At 36.5% G+C, this 19089-nt stretch overlaps 1 pseudogene; it reads right to left on the bottom strand.

Annotated features, from left to right (window-relative positions):
• Positions 1–15687: 15687 nt before the first annotated feature.
• Positions 15688–17834, bottom strand: LOC148208544 (uncharacterized; annotated as a pseudogene).
• Between the last annotated feature and the right edge of the window lie 1255 nt (positions 17835–19089).

A 19089-nucleotide genomic window follows, 5' to 3' on the forward strand; every position in this document is an offset into this window, starting at 1 on the left:
TAATATTTTAAACAAAAAGTTGACGTGCCAAAGATTTGATGTGGAAACTTTTGGAAACAAATAATTAATTGATATTACAACAAATTTGACATTTAATGATAATAATAATGAAATCACGGCTAGAAACAAGTACTGATTCACAATCGACTATGTTGAAGGTTGTTGTAATTTCACCTAATTATTCTATAAAAGATTTCACATTACGTGTTATTAGATGATCAATTTGTTTATTCTTTTTAGTTACATGGTTAGTGATTATATATATAATCTATCTTTAGCTCTTTCATTATTGTGAAAGATTATCACATGGTATCTGGCCTTTCTTTGACTCACATCTCAGATTATGATCTCCACCTTGGCCCATGCATCTTGTCCTTTCTTCTCTGTGCCTATTTTGTGCTATTCTTGCAACAATCCTTATTTTCTAATATGGTTATTCTAACAATAATGCGGAAGCGTAAACTAATAAATACTATATCAAAGGAAAATTTTCTTTATTAAATTTGATATTATGACAAAAGATAAGGACAAGTCCAATTTTGAAACATGAACTTATACTATAATAAAGCCAAAGAATAACTAGTAGAACTAACTAAGTTCTCATAATTTAGAATGGAAACCTATACTAAAACCAAATCAAAGAACAACCAGAGGAACCATACTAAGTTCTCGTAATTTAAAAAAAATGAAAAAGACTAAATATTTCCAACTCATCATGCCAGAACGTTATTCCTCAATCACTATCTAGTTGTACAGCGCTTTCCAAGTGTGCTTGTTCCCCCCTTCTTCCTTACCATGGCAACAATCACTTGAACCTTCATCTGAAAATATTTAGAAAAGAGTACAAAAATACTCAATAAACAATTTCCATATCAAACATTGAAATTCATTTTTTCCTTTCAAAACATTTGTAACAAAAATGCAAACAGATCAAAACTTTTAAAAGTCCTTCTAGAACATTTAGTATAACTTTCAAACTTTCAAATAAGCTAAATCATTCAAACATTTAAAACAACCTTACATTCATTCATACTTTCAAAATTATAGTGGAAGGTTGCATTATTTTGGTAGTCTACAGAACATATATGTGGTTACTCGTCGGTGACACCAATCAATCAGAAGCTTTAATCAGAGTTGTCGAATTAATATCGACCAGAACAGAGTTGCCGAAATAATATCGACCAGAACAAACAGAACCGTTACTCAAGTGTGAGGTCATGCGAGTGACTGTTCACATGAATCTTTATTCCCAAGAAATGTCAAACTACAAAATATATTTCAAATAAGCCAGAACAGAAATTCATCAATTCCAAATTAGGCTACTACCTAAATAAGCAACACATCCCTCCAACACAAAAATGACATATCGGATAGCCCTATCAAATTAATCAAAAATATATTTCAAATAAATAATGCAAAACAAATATATACTTTCAATATGAAATAAGTTCAAAAGATTTAAATAATTTCTAACAAACTTTATCAAATCATACAAAACATAATTTCAAATATTTTATAAATCAGCCAAAGATCAATTTCAAACATTTAATTAACTTCAAACAAAATTTTATCAATTCATATAAAACATGCTTCAAATATTTTACAAATAAACATAATATCAATTACCAAAATATTTATCGAAACCATAATAAATCTTCAACTAAATTATTTAACTTTCAAAAGGGATACGACAAATCACTTATAACACTTTTCGAAGGGTTATGGCAATTCACTTACCTCTTTTGGAAATCCTACAAATTTAACTAATTTCTTCATCGGGTAGTTGTCAACTTTGTTAGAGACCTAGAAACAATCAATATCCAAAATCAATCCTTAAATCCGACCTATAGATTTAAAATTCAACCAATTACTAAGCAAATCTTATCTACCCAATTTTCCAAATCATAACACTTTCATGTAAACACAATTAGGAAAATATGGATTTAGGACTACAAAACCAGATGATTTAGAAACCTCAAAATTAAAAAATAACAACTTTAAAATTTCAAGAATCGATACTTATCAATACGGGCTAAATTTACAAAAAAAAAAAAAAAAACAATATTCTCAACAAAACAAGCTTAAAACCTTCTAAATAATTGAAAATTTGGGGATTTTAAATTTGAAAAATTTTCTATTTTATAACATAACACTTCTACAAATTTTCCACAAAACAATTAACAATTTACTAATTTTTATAGAAAAATTAGATATGAAAACTGTATGGAAATCTTTAGAACTTGGTAAAAACATACAATTTTTCATGTAAAAACTAAAACAATAAGTTATAGTTTATGGGATTCAAATAGGTAAACTTTATATGCAAAAAGAGTCTCAAAATAGCCCAAAAACATACTCATAAACAACAAGATTCAAATAAAAAATTATGGAAATTTTCTAGGGCAAAAAGTTCTTAATCTTTTATTCTAAAAATAAAGACTTCAAAACTTTTCACAGTAAACTGAATTAAAGAACTACAGATCAAGAAAAAGAAAACAAAAACAATAGGGAAGAATACTTACCAATCTTGAGAGAAAATATCAAAATTTTTCTTTTTTTCTTTTTTTTCTTTTTTCTCTGGAGAGAAAACTAGGTTTAACGGCTTTTAGAACAAACACTGATGAAACCTTTTTTAAAAAAGCTAACATAAAAAGATAAAGATTTGATAAAATCCTTTCTATTTTTTTTAATTCTAAAAACAAATTATCTTTTAAAAATAATTTTTAAAACAAAAAGGTTCATTTTTAAGAAAATAAAAGAAAACAACATATAAAAATATATATATATATATATATATATATATATATATTTTCGGTTGTTACAATTCTCTTCTTTACATGGCCGACTGTACTTTGCAAACAAGAGATCTTTGTTCTTCAATTTTTTTCTTGTCCAACATCTGCAACTTAGTTTCCATTCGACTTGATTCGACGAATTTTGTACTATGGAAATTCCAGTTAATCTTCATCCTTAAATCTTTAAGGTTTCATTAATGGATCTATCTGAAACCTACTAAGTTTGTAGATTTCGCTTTGTCTTCTTCCAATATTGTGACTGTGGTTTCATATGATGAGAGTTCCTCTTCTTCTCAAGTCATTCTTTGTGTTCAAGATTGGATTGCTAAAGATCGCGTTCTTATGACGCTGATCAACGCTACTCCCTCCCCTCTAGCCCGTGCATATGTAGTTGGTTGTTCAACCTCATGACAAGTCTAGGATACATTAGTGCAACATTGTTCTTCAAATTCCCGACTAATGTTGTGAACCTTAAGTCTGATTTGCAGGCAATTATCAAGAAACCTAGTGAATCTATTGATTAGTATGTTTAGCACATTAAGGAGATCAAACACAAACTATCAAATGTTCATGTGGTAAATCGATGATGAAGATCTTATTATCTATGGATTGAATGATCTTCCCTCTTGTCTTAATACCTTCTTTACCACTATGCGAATCATATCTCAGCCTATCTTATTTCGCAAACTTTATGTTCTTTTAGTTTCAGAAGAGGTTGCTATATACAAATAGGTGAAACGTGATGAGATTCAGCCCCATCACCAGGCTCAAAGCCCAAATGCCGACTCAAGCTCAGTCTAAGAGTGAGCAAAAAACACCGAAAAATCGATTCAACCGAATCGACATTGGTCGGTCGGTTTGATAAAAGTTTCAGTCAGAATTGATTTTCTAAAATGAAAAACCGAATTTTAGTCAGTCGGTTTGGTTGGAAAAGTAAATTCCAACCGACCGACCGATCATTTCCTATTATTTAAAAAAAATAGTGGCAGACTGCATTAAATGCAGTCTATAGCATCATTAAATGGCCGCTGGCCAAGGAAATTGAAAACCAGCGCCGCATTTAATGGCCGTTGGTTTTAAGGTGGTTTGTATGCTTTGTTTTTTTAATTAATTATCATTATCAAATATTTTGCTTTTCTCCCCCTTTCCCTTCTAACGTTTTCATTTTCTTCTCTCTTCTTCTTTGTTCTTTTCTTCTCTTCTCATACACCATCTCCTCCTTCATCTTCTTCTTCCCATATTCTAAATCGATGATTTTAAAGATCCAAGTTCTTTTCCTTTTTTATTTCGCACAAAAGCCCACTCACGACCTCACACTTAACAGTCATTCACAGTCCCCTCATTCCGACATCGGCTCTCGCTCTCATCTCTAACTTCTCCATACGCAGCCGAACCGACTAGATCGGTTTTCAACGGCGGGATTGGTGAAAAACTGACCCTGACCGACCGATGCTCACCCCTAGCCCAGTCCAGACCCGATCCTAGCCCCGACCTAAGGTCAAAATAAATAATTAGTATTTTAGAATCATTCTTTTTTGTCATTCTCATTCCTCTAAAAAAAATTATATTAATAGGGTAATACAATTTATTTCTTTAAAAATCAAAATAAATTAAGTTGTAAAAATATGATATAATAAAATTTATTGATAACTTTTTAAAAAGTAAAAAAAGTAGTTCAAAAGCATAAAATAAAAACACAAATTCTAAAACTCAAGAACATTGATTGATAAATATTTAAAAAATATTTTTAATTATTAAAAATAATTTATTATATGGGCTAATTCAAGTCCGATCCAACTTTAGCCCATTGATTTAAGCCCATGGATTGGATTTAAGTGGTTGGGTCGGCCCAAGCCCAACCCAAACAATGTTTAAGGCCCGTAGGGCTTGGGCGTGGGCCGAGATCAGACTTTTGCTTCTTTGGGTCGGGCCGGCCCAATAATGGGGGTGAGAATATGTTGGTGATGATCAGATTATAATTGGAAGTGGGCAATCGCTTCCTATCACTCAATCAGGTTGTGACATCTTTTTTTTTCCAGAATCGATATTGTGTGGCTTACGTTGTAGATCCCTATAACTAGGACTCATTGTTTAGGCTGAGCAACATAGTGACCAGCACATGGCTTGAACCCAAGACCTCTTGGTAGGTGATACCACAAGGCCCAATGCTCTTGCTACTTTGTCATCCCCCACTCTTCTTCTTTTTCTATTCTTAATCTTTTTCGTGTCCTTCATATATCCTACAATTTATTATTTGTTCATCGTCTCTGCTCTAATAATAACTGTGTTGTACTTTTCTTTAATTTTGACTTTTTCCTCTCATTTAGGACAAGTCTTCGAGAAAGATTCTATTTTGCGACCCTAGTATCAATGGCTTATATACAATTTCTTCCACTGCTATCATTCCTTCAAGTTTAGCCTCTGATTCATCCTCTCATATTGCTCATGTTGGTAAACGAACATCCTCTTCTATTTGGCATGTTAGGTTAGGATACCCTAGTGATGTCATTTTCAGTAATGTTCTTCGTTCTCTTCATTTACCGACTTGTAATTCTTCTAAATGTATACGTGCTCGTTGTCTTCATGGTAAAATGCACAAACTTTCTTTTTCCATATCTCAAACTACTTCTTGTTTTCCTTTATAATTACTAAATAACGACGTATATGGCCTTTTCCCTGAGACTTTTATAAACGGATTCCATTACTATGTTTCTCTTATTGATGATATATCCAAATATACTTTGATTTTTCCTCTTATACGTAAATTTGATGTTTCTTCTATCTTTCAAACTTAAGACTTTAGTTGAAAACTTTTTATCATCTCGTATTAAGATTCTTCTTAGTGATGGTGGGATGAATTTATCTACCATTCTTTAAGTTTCTTTCTTTGCTCTCACAATATTCTTCAACAAAAATCTTGTGCATATACTCATGAATAAAATGGCGTTGCTAAACACAAACGTCGCATATCATTATAGTTGCTCTTACACTAATGTCTAACTATTCTTTTCCTATTAAATTATGGCCCTTTGCCTTTGTTATAGCTGTTTATATCATCAATCGTATTTCATCCCCCACTCTTGGTCATAAATCTCCTTTTGGAGTTTTTTTCCATAAATCTCTTGTTTATTTTTTTGAGAAAACATTTGGTTGTGCTTGCTATCCTCTACTCAAACCTTATATCTCTAATAAACTTCAACCATGTACATTTTAGTGAGTTTTTCCTGGCTATCCACTAGATTATAAAGGGTATTTCTATTACAATATGAGCAATGGTTGTCTTTATACATCACTCATGTTATTTTCGATAAACATCTCTTTCCTTTTGCCTCTTTATTCTCTTCTCCCTCTTTATCATCTTTTTCTTCAAATTCCTCTGTTTCATCCTATCAAACACTTCTTCCTTTTCTGTTGCTACTACTCCCATTTATGCTACTACTACTCCCATGTTTGTGGCTAATATACTCAATTCTGCTACTAATACTTCAGTACCTATTCGTGTTGATTCTTCTGAAGTTGGCCTGTTTATTGGTATCACTTATGCTGATGCTTTTGGTTATTCTAATACTATCCCTTCTACTGTCGAACCATTAGTTATCAATTTACACTATGAAAACTTGTTTTGTAATCTGGAATTTCTTAGAAGAAAGTTTTTGTTGCCACTTCGGTGTCCTCTATCAACTCTAAGCCTATTTCTTTCACTAAAGCTTATAAGCTTCTTGTTTTGTGTTCTCTTATGAATGAAGAATTCAAAACACTAGGGAACTTGTTCCTTGGCCTCTTGATAAGCTTGCTATTGGTTGTAAATGGGTCTATTGTATTAAACATAATCCAAATGGAAGTATTGTTGGGTTTTATGCCCTAAACTCGTGGTTTGTAAACATAAAACAAATATTCATTCAATAAAGTTGTTATTGATAGAATTGCATTAACCCAAATCCAATAAACTAACATCTTAGGTTATGTGATGTAACTGGAACAGTATATAACAGATATACAGTATAAATTTAATATACAATGTATATATTTGATATACAGTATATATTTGATATACAGGTGGATAATGTTCTAGTAGTAACCTAAAGGGTCTATAATATATGGATAAGGTTGGGTAACTTATCTTAGTAACACTATGGATACGACCCACTTTGTAATAGTTACAAATGACTTAATCCAGATCATTCATGTGGAGACATGTAAGTGAGGGTATCCTATACAATGAGTTTGTATAAAACCAGACCACGAAATAATTAATCTTTAGCTGTAACATCGTTAGCTAATATTTTAATATTTCAATAGGATGACCAGGTAACTCAATCTCGATCCTGAGTGAGTTATGGACTCTTGCCTATTAAGACTCGTCCTTTGATTTGTATGGGTGAGAGTGGCTCGAGAACCCGACTCAATATGCCTACCATTTTGGGGACGAGACCGAGTGGGGAGCTGGGGACATAACTACACAAGATGGAATTCAATATTTCCCGACTTTAGGGTAAGTAGATGAGTGTTCTCTTAAGTGCTGACTTTGAGACTTGAACAAGGGGCCCCACCCTCTCATTGGCCTGAGAGAGACTTCCGGTTATTGGTTGGACCATAAATGGGTTGTTCATTAGAGTATAGCGGTACTTAAGGTACAAGATGTAACACAAGGGTAAAACGGTAATTTGATCCAGCTGTGGTTACGAACACTCGTGAAGGATTGAGTTACCGTTAATGGTCAAAATCCATGGACGCAAAATATTCTACAGTGAGAAGAGTGCAACTGTGGGTCTTTAGTGGAGTGACAGACAGTTAACGAATGTTGATTAATATGGTTATTGAGTTTAATCAATTAATCTCGTATCGTTGGAGCTTCCGATTTGTAGGTCCATTAGGTCCCCTTGCTAGCTCGTAAAGGATAGTTAGGAACAGTTAGTCTTGAAAAGAATTTGAATTGTTCAAATTAGTAAAATGGAATTAATGTTAATTGTATGAGATGCAATAAATATAATATATGTTGATACATTATAATATAAGGTTAATTTTTGAATTGGATTCAAAATTATGAGAGAGATGTATATTGGAATTTGATTCTAATATGGTTAATTAATTTAACTTTATTTTGATTAAATTAATTAAATTAATGGGATATGTTGATTAATTTAATTAAATATGATTTAATTAAATTAATGACTTGGTTAAGTTAAATTTGATTTAATTTAATTAAATTAATAATTTTTTTTTTTGGTAATTAATTAAATATGATTTAATTAATTATTAATTTAATTAAAATGGTTTTATTAAATTAAAATAAAAAGAAAAAGAAAAAAATGGAAAATGGAAAATGAAAATGGGAGGAAAAACCTCTCACTTTCCACCTGTTGAAACAGAAATTTGAATTTCTCGAACACCACCATTAAGGATGAAAAGTGGGGAGGTTTTCCCACTTCCCACCATGGGAAAAGTGGTGAGTGACTTCCCCACCACTCTTCCTCCCTTATCAAAGGGAGGCTCTCCCCTTCTATTTTGGTTCCCAGTTCACGAGAAAATCTCTCTTGCTCTTTTGATTTCCCTTCCATTATAAGACGGTTCCCACAAACTGAGTTCTTCACGTCCAGAGAATAGCGATGAAGACTTTGTGGTGGCGTTGATATCTACATTGAAGAGGTGTCTTCACAGGTATGTATCACTAACTTCTTGTTATTCATGCTTATGTGTCTTTTATTTATTGTAATTCTAAAACAAGATCGAAGCACACACGTTCGCGCGCTTCCGCTGCGGGATCCGATCCCTTCAAGTATGACCCGTTACAAGGCACAATTTGTTGTTGTTAAAGGCTATCATCAAGATGAATGTGTTGATTATGAGGACACTTTTAGTCCTGTTGTTAAGAAGCCAACTGTTCGAATTATTTTGTCATTATCTACTTAGTTTAATTGGGAATTCGTTAGCTCGATGTAAAAAACTATTTTCTCCATGGTGAGCTTCATAAAGAGGTCTATATATAATAACCTCAAGGTTTCGTTCACTCATCTTATCCTTCTCATATTTGCAAGCTTCTAAAATCCTTAAATGGTTTAAAACATACGCATCGAGCTGGTTTGAATATTTTACTACATACTTATTGTCTCTTGGCTTTGTAGCTTCTCAAGCAGATTCTTCTTTGTTTGTGCAGAAATTGGAAGGTACTTTTTCCTTTTTAATTCTCTATGTGGAAGACGTGAATGTTACTCACTAGTTCCTATTATGTTGATGATTTGGTCTCTCAACTTTATCTTTGTTTTGATATTATTGATCTTGGTGCATTACATTTCTTTTTTTGGGCAGGAAATTCAACAATCCAAGGTTGGCTAAGAATCTATATCCGGTCGACTAGGTCCCAACCGACCAGGTCTCAGCCAACTAGGTGATCCCGACCGATCGTATCTTGGCAACCTAAGTCTCAGCCTCCACCACCTTGTTCTTATTTCCTGCGCGCTGCCAATGATAACGAGTCGACTCTTCCACAAATAGTCGCTTAATCATGTTTAGAGTCCTACAAATCAAGTCGACCAAGTAAATATAGTATGAACTTGATCTTGCAAAAATTCTACTAGTCGAGCAACTCATAGACTAGGCAGCCACCTAGAGGGTCAGTCAGAGCAATCATTCAAATCTATCATCATATAGAAGAAATATTCAATTATTCGGCTCTTCAACAGATGAACATGTAAAAAGTTGACTTACTCATATGGTCTTCCTTCAAAGAGAAAAACAGATAGTTTGAGATAATTCTAAAGGCAATGGGAGGCGAGTAAACAAATACAACATAGACAATGAAAACAACATAAGATTGTGTTCTTGATCATCCTTATGATAAAGAATATTAATAAATCTGCTGGTATTCCCCAAAGAAGCGGAGTGAAGAACTTACTCGCTCCCCAGCCATACATCAAGAGGATAGTCGGTAGGCTTAATTAGGGGTGTTCACGGGTTGGTCGGGTTAGGGGGATTTTATGGACCAACCTGAATTTTCGGGTTGATCAGATCTGAGAATCGACGAAACCGAGTGTGATAACCAACCCAACCCAAAATTTTCAGGTTGGGTCGGGTTGGGTCACCGGGTTACTTTTAGTTTCAGTTTCAAGATAAAAAAAATAGGAGAGAAAATCTAGAAACCCTAACAATATTCTCTCACAATCACAACAATTTGAGATACAGATCCAAACAAATTTTACAATCTCTGAGATACAGATCCAAACAAATCTTACAATCTAAGATATACAGATCCCAAACAAATCTTACGAGATATACAAATCCAAACAAATCAATAGAAAGAAATAGGGGAGAAAAGTGCAAATATATAAAATACCTAATTTAACATCTACTCACAAACACAATAGTTAGACGGCGGCGGCAGCCTAAGACGAGGAACGACGACCTACGACAACAGGCTGTAGCGATGGACGATGAGTAACAACATGCAGCGACGGACGACGAAATCGTGAGAGAGGTAAGATTGAAAATGAAATATGATAGTGATGAAATTGAAGATGAACTCGTGATAAATGGGAGAGGTGAGATCGAGATTAAGGGATGAAAACGTGATAGACAGACAGTGAGATGGAAAATGAGAGAGGTGAGAAACAAAGAGGTGAGAGAATGAGATGTGAATAAAGAGGCGGCTGGAAGATAAGGATGAAACCCTAAATGTATAAATATATAATAATATAATTTCGGTTTGGTTCGGGTTGAATCGAGATTTTTTTGGTTGAACCCGCGAACCGAACTGAATTGCTCGGTTCACAACAAAATCAACCCTACCCAATCCAATTCTTTATCTAACCCAACCCAAACAGTCGGTTTGGGTTGGGTTGCTCGGGTTCATTGGGTTCTCGGTTTTTTTGAACACCCCTAGGCTTAATCACCTATTCCCAGAGATAGTGATGGCTTCATACATCGTGAAATCCAAAACATATGAATTTCTTCATCACGATTGCTTTCACGGAATGGATCTAAGATACTAAAAAAAAGCCACTGTTATGACCTCTACCCAAATGATGGATTAAACTAGACATCAACTCCAATGGTGAACAAGCTTTGAAAAATCACATTAAAAGGAATATCACGTAAATTTCCATACTAAAAGGACAAAAACTTACTACTCTCAATACAGATATTGGCTGACACATATGACCTTCACCTTAGTAAAATCTCATCAAAAGAATGAAGGCTATTATTTGAAGTAAAGTACATCAAGATCAACAAGTTAGAAGTCCGGTCAAGATCAATGAGCCAGAAGGTCAACAACAATAACTGAAAATGGATGACGAACCAAGAATAACGTACGAAGAATGGTGGATCACTAATGACTGACCAATAATGGCAGATCGGAAAATAGACGACAAAAAATTGTTGATAAAGGATAGTCAACCGAGAATGACCTACCAAGGATGATCGTCTAAAAATGGCTGACAATAAATGGCCGACAATGGATTTACGACAAATATTTTCCAAAGCATAAGTCTGGCATTTTGACTAACTCATTTTCTTCAACTTTGAGAGTGGGAGGTTAATGTTATCTTCAACTTTGAGAGTGGGGGTTACTCAATCTAAGTATGCTAGGGACATTATTCCACTTTTTGCATGTTGGCTGTTAGGAGTGTAATCTGTTTGGTGTAGTTTTCCACTATTGCGCAAGTTTGGGTCTATTTGTACGAGTTTAGGGTCGGTTGTATGAGTTTAGGTCATTTTTGCCTCATTAGATTGGTTCAACGGTCTCTTTCTCCATTTTTTTGTTCTTTCTTTTTCCAACAATTTTAGAATTGGGCTGAGTTTTCCCATAATCATAACTCAAGAGAAAATAAGAGGAATTAATTGAGGAATGAGCTGATGAGATATATATTTGGTTTCGTGGTCGTATTTCTGGAGATTTCACAGATTTCACAAATCAAAGAATAGATAGAGGATGCATACTACAATATTCCATTGATTTTAAGATCTCACCTATGGGGTTTCATGGATCGGGAACGAGATGATAGGATTTTACCTGTGTGATTTGGCCATTTGGAGAGGGTATTTCATATTTTCTATTTTTGGGATTTGAGTATTTAGAGAGAGATTTCAAGAAGGAGAAGATTTATGTATTTGAACTTTGAAGAGAGATTGCAGGGAGGAGATGATGTGATCATAAAGCCGCCAAGCTTACCACAAGGACCAATCACGAGAGCCCGAGCCAAAAAGTTTCAAGGAGTCATGGACAAATATGTGCAAAACTATATTGGCTCCATACAAGAAGAAGGGAATGAAGGCACCAAGATCCAACATCAGTGTCTCATACCAAGATCCAACATCAGTGTCTCATCAAAGTGCGACCAAGTGAGGAGTCCATAGCACGAGTGTGCTTTACCATGTGCGTAGGACACTCGCATGCAAGCATCGCCAGGCACATGCCCCCTGCGCGTGTTGCCGCCCGCACACACCTGTGCCAGCCGCCTCCGCCCGCACTCCTACGCCCCCTGCACGCCCAAGCGCCCGTGCGCCCTACCGCCACCCACCCCCATACCTGCGTGCGCTGCACGCCCAGTAGCATCCCTGCCGCCCATGCCGCCTGCCTAGCACCCTGCCGCTCAGCGCCCACACTGCCCGCGCCATGCCACCACCAAGCGCCAGCGCCCATGCCATCCTCGTGCAACCGCCTACCCCAGCGTCCCTATCGCCCACCAGCATGCCCTGCCCAGCGCCCATGTGCGTGCCCTCGTGCCAGTGCTTGCCCCAGCACTTGCCGTCTGCCAGCGCCCTTACCCTAATGCCAGCGCCCTTACCCTAATGCCATGCGTGCGTGCCCACCTGCCCACCCAGCCACCCTCGCGCTCCCAGCCCAGCATACCTTGCCGCCGACTCCTCCCAAATAAGGAATATATGTCCTTATGATTTTGGTTTATTCTTGGGAGATTTGATTTACGGTTTATTTTTGGTTTATTGTTTTATTTATCAAATTTAAAATTCATCTTTAGGAAAGTTTTAGACGTTTTAGGAATGTACCAATTTTAATTTTAATTTTGAATTTTGTTATTTTCCTTAAAAGGCCAAGGGCCTTGGCCTATATATAGGCGTGTACCCCCTCGTTTGTGAGGCACCTATCTTTCGAATATTGAATCAAATTGAGTTGAGTGTTTCTCTCATTGCCGTGTGCAAACCCCCCTTTCAAATCTCGAATCCCTTTGTGTGGTTGAACTTAGGCCTTCGTGTTTGAACCCCTTGGAGCATGCTTTTTTGATTGGTCATCAAACTCGTGGAGTGTTTCCGGCCTCGAGCATAATGAGTCATATGTCTGGTCAAGGTAACGACTGCAAAGGTAATCCCTCTAATCTTGACCTTTCGGGTTGAATCATCTATACGATTGGATTCAAGTGGCTTGTGGCTCGAGTAGCTTAATACGCTTGGGTTGTCGCATATCAAGAGACAACAACTCTAGGATTTTCCATTTTTGGGATTTGGGTATTTGGAGAGGAATTTTAGGTGTATTTACATGGAAAAAGGGCTGGTTTTGAAGGCAGAAGGTGAGATCCAAATAATATGGGCCTCGGCCATGTGGTGTGATGATGAAGAGGGATTTCAGATGTATCGTCTTACACATTCTCGATCGGCTCGAGTTGTAAACGATTATGGCAAGCAAAAACTAAGTTGAACCGATTATCTTCAGTTTTAACTCTAGACCAACCTAAAATCGAAAGCTAAATGGCACCAAAATCAATTCAACGTCGATTTCGATCGATTTAGTCAATTGGGCCAGTTTTCTCTTGCACCAGTATTGGCTAATAAGTCTTGTGTTACCCCTATTTCTCTCCAATCAAATGATGATTTTGGAACTTATTATCTATGTTCTGATGAAAATTCTCGTAGTTAGGGCCTTTCATGACTTAACTTTTACATGGCCAAACACTACCTTCTTTGTCAGTAAATTGTCACAGCACATGCACTCCCCTCGCCTATCTCATTTGGTTGCTGCAAAATGAGTCTTTCGGTATATCAATGGCACTCTATCTTTTAGTTTGATTTTTCCCAAAGGTGCCTCGTCTTTCTTGACTCCGATTAGGCTAGTGACCTCTATACCAACATTCTACGATGGGTTTTATCATATTTTTGGGACCTAATTGATAACTCTTCTAAAGAGAGTTATTTGTATCTAAAATTCATATAAGATAGCTAAAGATAGCCTCATCTAGCCCCCATATTTACTGAGTTGTGCCTAAATTAGCATAGAAATCAGACTTCTCCTTTATAATGTTAGCATTTATGCAAATGATCTAATTTTGAGCATTTTGTCGTAGGTTTGATGATGCTACAACATCGGGTCCAAAAAGAGACAAAAAGCAGCAAGCTGGCAGTGAAAAGACTTCTCAACAGAAATTACCACAGTAATTGGAGGTTTCACTTGAAAGTGAGAGTTGGGCCCCACAGGGCTTGTTTTGTTGCCCTAAAAACGGAGGGAGGTATAAATGCCAACAAGAAGAGAAGCCTCCACACACAACACACAAGATAATTCCATTTCTCATTCTTGGAATCACTCATCTTTACTTCAAGAAAATCTCTCCAACCGTTCGAGGAAGTCAAGAAGAGAAGAAGACTAGACACCCATTGCTGAACAGAAACCAAGACCCTTGTTGGGAGCTGATCTTCAGCTCCCTCTCTTCATCTTTTAAGCTCTTTGTATTATTTTCATTCTTATATTTCTTGATTCCCTTTATGGCATTACATAGCTAATCACCTTGTGTAAGGTGGAGATGTAGTGAACTCGATTCAAGGGCTGTAACTTTGCTGTTTTGTATTAAGGATAATGTGTTTTGAGTTGAAGTTGTCTTATTATTCCATTTTCAATGTGCTTGATCACCATGTTGAAATACCTTCTTGTTAACTTTTGGGAAAATGTAATAGGGAGCAAAAAACTTCATTTCGAGCTAGATTCTACTTGAGCTAGAGAGTAGGAATACTTAGGGATAAGAACCACCTAGTTTGGTTATAAACCGTTCGCATATGCTGTTATTGTTTGTCTAAGAACCCTAATAGCAGAAAATCTGGGATGTTTGGAAAGCATCTTGTCTGTTTGATCACTGCTTCACTTCATTAATGCTGCAGCATCGTTAGAGTAGCCTAGAAAGAGTCATGATTCTCTCCCCCTTACGCCCTCAGTTTAGAAGAAGTTATTCGTTTGTTGTTTATGTTTGGTAGTTTTGGCGAATATTAAGTGTGTTTACAAATATATTTAAACCTCCTACATTAATGTTTATTTTAGCATATACTACGAAAGAAGATTAGCTAGTTTAATACACTAATTTCTTAGGTGAATATTGAGTGTTTGGTACTTAGTCTCTCTGGATTCAAACTTTTTATTACTTGTTGCGGCGATTGTGTATACTTGCATGTATAAGAATTGGTAACATAAATTGAACCAACACTAATCCTATTTCTTGGGGAGCTAAAAAGAAAACCACAGTCTCTCGAAGTTCAAATGAGGTTGAATATCGAGCTTTGACCTCTACATCAACTGAGTTGTTTTAGTTAAGGCAATTATTACATGATTTACATGTTTTTTGTTCTAAAGCTCCTTTGCTTTTCTGTGATAACATTTTAGTTATACAACTTGCTCGTAATCCTATGTTTCATGGTCGTATGAAGCACATAGAGATTGATTTCCATTTTGTTCGTGAGCGGGTTGTTCGAAAGGATCTTCGACTTCAATTTGTTCATACAACACATTAGCTTGTTGAAGTACATAGAGATTGATTTCCATAGTCTATCATTTTTGAAATCCAAACACATGTCTGTATATCATTTCGTTTGAGGGGAAATATTCAATGATTAGTTTTTATAGTTAAGTTTGTTGTTTCAGTATAGCTTGCGTGAATAGAGTTTAATGAACTTTAAAAACTTTTCAACACCATGGACCAAATTTAAACAAATAAGTAAATTTTTTACGAAAAAATAATTTCTCAATTGCTAAATTATTTCTCCAATTTGTCTATTTATTTGACCTTTCAATGTGTTTTATTCGATCACTATCCATGTCAAAAGTTATTGAATGAGTGTTTATGACTTCTTCTCCTAAATGATATACAAGTATATTTCTCTTCTTATAAGATTGTGAATGAGACAACAAGTTGTGATTATTTGACAGTAAACTTTTACAGGATAATAAGATTTCCTTCAAATAATAGCCCATTGACCTTTTAATAGTCCAAATGTTTGTTCTATTACATTTCTTGCTAAGGAATACTTCATGTTAAAAAATTCAACTGGAGTTTTTGGTTGGTGTCCTTCCCTCCAATCATTTAAATGATATCGTTGTTCTTTGTAAGGTATCAAAAATCATTCACCATTTGTATAGCCAGCATGACATAAGTAGTAAAAACCTAAGTAAACCAATTTGAATACTTGAGAATGTCATAAATAGTTTGTCTAATCCTTTTTTTTCTTTTTTTTTTATAAAAGTCCGACCTAAACTATACCTATACGAATCCATACTTTATACATGTTACTGTTTGGAATCTTTAATTCATTCCTCCTATATATAGCATATAGTAAAACTCTTGAGTCGTTGATCACTCCCATCCAAGTAAAACATAGACGAATTGCATATCTTGCGAGCAAACTCCTATCACGTTGGTAGCAATTTCATTTTTCTTTGTTCGATACCTAGGTCAATCAAGAAACTTACATTGACTTTAATGTAGGTTCCATTTAATGCACCTAGGCAATTTTAAATACAAAAAAAAAACATTCTAAATTAATTAAGGCCACACTTAATATAAAAAAACTAATTAATATTTAAAATGATTAAAGCTAAAGTAAAATTACCTTCTTTTCATCCACACAGTGGGTAGAAACTGGCTCAGGTTGTTTAAGTAATAACTCATGTAACTGTAATACAAAAAAAAAAAAAAAAAACTCTAAATTAATTATGGCCACATTTAATATAAAAAAACTAATTAACATTTAAATATGATTAAAGCTAAAAAAAATTACCTTTTTTTTCATCCACATAGTTGGCAGAAATTGACTCAGGTTGTCTAAGTAATAACTCATGTAACTGTAACACAAAGTTAAGAACTGCATTAAATGTCTATTAATTGTTTCTTCTAAACCTGCAAAATGTCGACGTATAACTTTATTTTTTACATCATGTGCAAGGATGTGTAAAAATATTGCAACAATCTCTTCAACTTCTACATTTGTAGTGCCTTTTAATTTCCCAATTGCTTTAAGCATATAATGCATCTCCTGTTCATACATGTAGTTTCAAAACATGTTTAATCATTTCAATATATATTAGATGAAAAAAGCTCAATTGTCTAATTCGATGTCTATAGCAAAAACTTCCACCCATAAATATTGTTATGGAGAACAAAAACGACCCGAAACGGGACAAGGTGTTGGAGCCTGAGATCATCGATTGGGGGGAGACCGGCGCGTGACGTAACGGGCCGGTCCAAAGAACGACCTAGCGTTGGGGCAGAGAACGAGGAAAGAGACCGACGGAAAACTAACTGGGTCGAGAGGGCTCGGTCCCGACCCCTGCTCGGTCCCGACCCCTTCTCGGTCCCGACCACTTCTCGGTCCCAACCACTTCTCGGTCCCGACCCCTGCTCGGCCTATGGTCTGGCCCATGAATCTCCCGCCTACGATATACGATCCCTCGGGCCCTGCAACACCGAATTAGGGTTTGGCTATGAAGGTTCTAGAATCACCTTCACGGCTATAAGTAGCAGTGAGATCCAACCCTGAAGAAGCAAGTGACTTATCCTTAACTAACTATTTTCTCAACTCTCACTCTCTAACTTAAGCATCGGAGCCTGTGTGACTAAGGTCACACCGGTTTAGATCGGTTTGATTTTGCAGGTATCTGTTCCCTTATCATCGAGTTTGGTGTGTGCGAGAAGAAGAACCAGAGGGTCAAAATCCACACATCAACAATTGGCACCGTCTGTGGGAACGATACAGTAAAGCGAGCTTCGTCGAAGCGAAATCCCGATCTGAGGTGAAATTTCTATCTGAGGCGTGTAGAGTGTAACGGCCGACCATTCAGGCGAGGTAGGCCGAGCCCTGATCGTCGACTTGGTCTGAAAGCGACATGAATTCTGATGAGAGCCATCGGTGCTTCGAAAAGAAGAGCCTGAAAGAAGCGACCGATCACTCGAGTGAGGTAAGACCGAGCCTGACCATCAACTTAATCCGACCACCCTTGACCGAAGAACCAACGTCGGGCCTGAATGAAGCGACAGACCTCTCGAGAGAGGCGAGGCCGAGCACTGATGATCGACTTAATCTGACCACCCTTGATAGGGGAGAACCAGTGACGAGCCGGAGTGAAGCGACCGACCTCTCAGGTGAGGCAAGGCCGAGCTCTGGTCATCGACTTAATTCGACCACCCTTGATAGGGGAGAACCAGCTAAGGAGGTAGAATATATCTCTCTGACAGTCAAAGACCGACGGGTCAACATCGGAACCAGGTTGGGGAATGAGGAAAGAGAAAGCATTATAAACTTCCTCAGAAGCAACGCCGACGTGTTCGCATGGTCACCGGAGGACATGTCGGGAATCGATCGAGGAGTCATGGTACATCGACTCAACGTCGACGAGAGCTTTAGGCCAGTGAAACAGAAGCGTCGCGCGTTCAACCAAAAAAGGAACGAGATTGTAGCTGAACAGGTGGAGGAGCTACTGAAAACAGACTTCATTCGGGAAGTACATTATCCCCAGTGGATATCCAACGTAGTGCTGGTAAAGAAGCCAAACGACAAATGGAGAATGTGCATCGACTTCAAGGACCTAAATAAAGCCTGTCTGAAGGATTCTTTTCCTTTGCCTCGAATAGATCAACTAGTTGATGCCACTGCAGGGCATGAAAGATTGAGTTTCATGGATGCCTACTCCGGATATAATCAAATCAAGATGCATGTACCGGATCAGGAGAAAACCTCTTTTGTCACGAGTCGAGGCTGTATTGCTACACCGTGATGCCATTCGGATTGAAGATTGCAGGTGCAACTTACCAACGAATGGTGAATCGGATGTTTGCAGCCTTAATCGGCAAAAATATGGAAGTCTACGTAGACGACATGCTGGTAAAGAGTCGAAAGAACGAGCGACACGAGGAGGATTTGGTAGAAGCATTCGACGTTTTGCGAAAGTACAAGATGAAGCTGAATCCCACCAAATGCATGTTTGGAGTAACCTCAGGCAAGTTCTTGAGATTTTTAGTACACCAAAGGGGAATCGAAGCCAATCCAGATAAGATCAAAGCTGTTCTGGAGATGGATCCACCTAAAACTCTAA

The sequence above is a fragment of the Momordica charantia genome (assembly GCF_013281855.1).
Source record: "Momordica charantia cultivar OHB3-1 chromosome 10 unlocalized genomic scaffold, Mcharantia_2.0 BLBB01000010.1, whole genome shotgun sequence".
In the NCBI taxonomy this organism is placed as follows: Eukaryota; Viridiplantae; Streptophyta; class Magnoliopsida; order Cucurbitales; family Cucurbitaceae; genus Momordica; species Momordica charantia.